General features: G+C 38.8%; 1 long non-coding RNA gene across 2 annotated transcripts; it reads left to right on the forward strand.

Moving 5' to 3' along the window:
• LOC107608461 lies at positions 513–1,828 on the forward strand. Of its 2 annotated transcripts, XR_001612868.2 has the most exons (3): positions 513–1,219; positions 1,291–1,372; positions 1,485–1,828. It is a non-coding gene; the product is annotated as an uncharacterized LOC107608461 (long non-coding RNA). The 2 variants fall into 2 exon arrangements; XR_002350698.1 differs by having other exon boundaries at positions 1,291–1,502.

Genomic DNA, 4,298 nt, shown 5'->3' on the forward strand with positions numbered 1-4,298 from the left:
CTGTACGTGTAAGACTCAGAACTTTTGAAAAGTCTTATTATGATCAAGTCTCAAATCATATAGTTATTTATAGCCTTAATTTCGGAAATCATTTTATTAAAGATAATTAAGGCAAGTTTTGATTTATTGGATTTGAGATAAGTTATGATTATTATCCAATTTTGTAATTATTGGATTATTTTCTATATTTAAAGTATAAGGTTGATAGTTATGAAATAATAAGAATTTTATATGATTTGGATTAGATAAGTAATATTTTAAATATTATTACTGCTATTTTGGAAAATGAAGAAATTAAGTATATTATTTCTAATTTTTAGATTTGGGCATTTTATTGAAAATAATTTGTGAAATTGATGAGCAAATAGTATTTTCTATGTACAAATAGTGTTGGATTTAATTTGGGTTTCAATTACTATATTATTTCCAATTTTATGTAAAATTACTAAAATGTCCCTAACCATAAATTTTGAAAAAAAAGAAAACCCTAACTTCCTTTGCCTCAGCCGAAACCCCCCTTCCCCCAAAATAGTAGCAAACACACAAACCTTGAAGAAACGAGAACTAGAGAGGAAGAGATCAGAGAAGAGGAGAGGGGAAGAGGAAGGACGGCGCTGGTGGGCATCACTGCCGCCATGCCGTCGTGTTGCCGTTGAAGGAGAGGAAGCCGCGAACCATAGCCACAGGACAGAGGAGAGAGCGCGCGCGCAGGGAAGGAAGGAACCGCCTAGCTCGCTGCCGTCGCGCTACTCGGGACTGTCGCACTGCCGTCGCGAGGACGAGGGGAGACCGTTGCTGCTGTCTGTGAAGACACCTCCACTGCGAATCAGAGCTGAGGCGAGAGAGAGAGGGCTGCGAAGGAGGGAATCGCACTGCCCAGTCGCCGCCTGTGCTGCCAGATCCGTCGCGCTCTGCTACCACGAGGTCGCCGCCGTCGCCGCTTTGAAGGGAGCCACAGTGTCGCCATTAAGCCGCGTCGGAGGGGGAGTGCCATCGCCGTGCCTCCATTGTCACCGAAGACGCCAGTTGTTGCTGCTGCTTGTTAGAGAGGAGCGCAGGAAGCGGTGCTGTGAATAGGGTTGTTTTCTGCCACCATTGGAGTCCCGCTGTCGTTGATGCCATGGCCGCTGCACCTCTGGCCGCTGAGAACAGTTCTGCGACTTCCGGGACCACCGCCAAAGCTTCTGGCTACTGCTGCCGTCGCCGGAAAAGGTTGCCGGTAAGGATTTTAATTGCGGTTTCTGCCTTTTTGATTTTCGAGATGGTTTTGACGCTGTGCGATTTTTATAGTTGATCCACCAGAGCTTCTGGCCACCGCCGGAGCTGCTGTCGGGCCGGTTCAAAATCGCAGCTGCTTCGTGTTGAAATTCCGGTAAGAAATTATGTTTCGAAAGCCCTACGTTAGTGTCCCGTACGTGTATTAAAGCCCTTACGGTATTAATGTTCTTAGAGTTTAGTAACTGAGGTTGCTTGTTGTAATTTAGAGCTGTTTATGCTGCTGCGAAAATGTGTGGGGCTGTGCTTTGAAGCTGCCTTTGATTTCGAGTTGAGGTGAAAAGAACTTATGAGGCGTGTGGATTATGGATTTGCGTTTTGAGGTAGTGGCGCTTTCCAAGACAATACTTTATGTATTGGAATTATTACATATGGATACTGATGTGAGAAAATGTGTATTTGGTGATTGTATCGGCCTTATGTATTATTTGATTGTCTCGAAAGCTTATGAATGTTTGTTTGGCTGAACTGTTGTGCAGCTTTGTGAAATGTAATGTTTTAAGGTTGATTCTTTAAAGATTTGAAATATGATTGAGGATTGGTTTGAATTGAGTCAATTATTTTGATGATGTGGAAGATAGAATACTCTTGAAATTCAGCCTGGGTTGCTTTAATTGATTTGGTTTTGATAAATGATTTATTGTTGAACCGATTCTTTAAAGCTTTAGAAATGAGTTAAATCGGTTGATATTGAGTTGATTTTTGAAATGGCTTCCTTGAGATATGCCACTGAGGCGACTGTTGGATTTAGCTTGCTTTTGAATTGATTTCTGGTTTTGAGCTGTTGAAAAGGAATGAGAAACGGTTTAGTTGGGACCCGAACCGGGTGGCGAAAGTCCAAGTTTTAGGGGAGGTGCTGCCGAAATTTCTATAGAATCCGAGTCCTTATTTGAAATGTTAATTGGGAAATTTTGAGTTTAATGTCTTTCCTATCTATTTTGAGGATTGTGAAATTATGGCTTCTTTTATTACCTTTACTTAGAACAATTAAGAAAGCAATGAAGTTATGCTTTGAAAGAATTATTGAAAAGAGAATCATGATTTCTCCTTATTTTCCAAGAAGTACAGTATGTCTTTGGGTACAAGTCATTCGAAAGAGAATTTTACTTTGAGGCTGTTTTAAAAGGTAAAACGGGTTTATGTTTTTCTCTATTAAACACAAAGATTGTCCCTTGGGAGAGTTTTCGTGATTTTAAAAGGAATTGGATTTCGATTGATGAGCCTCATTATTTTGACGTTTTAAATAAGATTCAAAGTATCTTTTGAACTCTAGTTTAACACAACGAAAATGATTCTCTTATCAGTTTGAAACGCTTCAGGTTTAATTATGGAATTGAAGCCGGTTTTGTTTAAGTAAAGGAAATGGTTTTGAAAGAAGTAAAGGTTACGTGACTCGGTTTGGCTTAGATCCTATTTTCTTACTCAAATCAGAAAGCCAATGTTTTAATGATTTTAAATGAATTTGGCGAAATGAGATATGTTATTCTCCCCTAAAGACTTGGGACTCTGCCGAAAAACTTTGTTATAAAATTCCATTGTTGAATGGATGATTTTGAATGTTTCAAAATAAATCTTTAACTTGCCATGGTCATGGAAGTTTGGAAAGAGGATGCCGAGAGTGGCATTGTTTTCAAAGGGGAATTTACCTTGAGTAAAAGTGGCTTATGAGTCTGAGATGATTTGAGAAATGAGATCTTTAAAGCCAAGGCTGAAAAGAGTTGAAACTCGATTTCAAAGTGAAATGAATTGAGAAAATGATTTATGGCTTAAATGCCGACTTTATGAACTTAATGATGTTGAATGGTGGAAGTGCTGTTTTGTTGTGAGCCGGAATGGCTGTGTATGATTATACATATTGGTTGGTTTTGGATTGAACCGTGAGCCGGAATGGCTGTGTATGATTAAAGTTTCAAACAGGCTCATATTTTAGTATTAAATAGTATAAAAGTCGTCGTAATGTCCGAGCTATCAGAGTCGCGCAGCCGGAAGTGCGAGCTTTGGTAGTTAGGGTGTTACAGTACGTCAAGTGAAAGCAGGAACCATTATGTAAATCATTTCGGGGGTTTACAGATCAGATCTCTTATACTACCATCGATCTGCTTTCTTGCTGGTCTTTCATCAGTTGCATCCGACACAGCTGAGGAGAAGGAAATCCCTGACTTACTTAAAGTCCCATGCATCCTTTCTTTCTTTGGTCAACAACTAGCACTAGTGGGACTGGGACAGGCTCCCGGGGAAAGGGAATTAAACTAGATCTTGGCAATGACACTCCAACAAGCTCGGCAGGGAGAGAAAGAAGAGAAGAATTCGCTCAGGTGAACGAACAGAAAGAAGAAAGAATCAAAAGAAGAAGAGACATTATTTTATTCAAATAGCGGGGTGACTACCCGTTGTAATTGTTATCAGAGACTGACGCATCCACCCGGATGTTCTATTAGAGTTAGAAAGACAGATGATCAAAGATCCTACTAGCTCATACAAGGAGAGAGCTCCAATCGAAGACAGAAATCTGCCATTGCCGGAGACCCGCGTTCGAAGTGGGGAGTCGCTTCGGGCCTGGAACTGAGGAAATTCGGGGGAAACTAAAGTTTCTACTTGTTTCTTAAATTATTACAACTAGTGCTTAGTTGTTATAAAAATTACTATTTTATTATGAAGGTTTGCTTATATAAAGGCTTCGTCTGTAAGTTATTAATCATCTCTCTATAAATAAAAATGCTTAGTGTTTGTTTAAGAAATTTTCTCTTATATTCTTATGATTGTTAGTAAGTTTAAGTGATGAAAAATATAGTAATATTATTTATGTGAGTGAGTGATTTTGGGACCAATATAGTGTGGGTATTAATGTATTATATTTATACAAGTTAAGGTGTCAATATTATATATCTAGAAAATATTTATATGGTAATTTGCATATAACCTTAAGTTTAAGGTGATATATGTTGAGTAGTAAATGCGATGGAGGAAAAAAATTAGTCTCGCGTCTAAAAAAAATGGAAAGTAAGGATATATATATGAGATAT

Source organism: Arachis ipaensis, chromosome B07 (assembly GCF_000816755.2).
Source record: "Arachis ipaensis cultivar K30076 chromosome B07, Araip1.1, whole genome shotgun sequence".
NCBI lineage: Eukaryota > Viridiplantae > Streptophyta > Magnoliopsida > Fabales > Fabaceae > Arachis > Arachis ipaensis.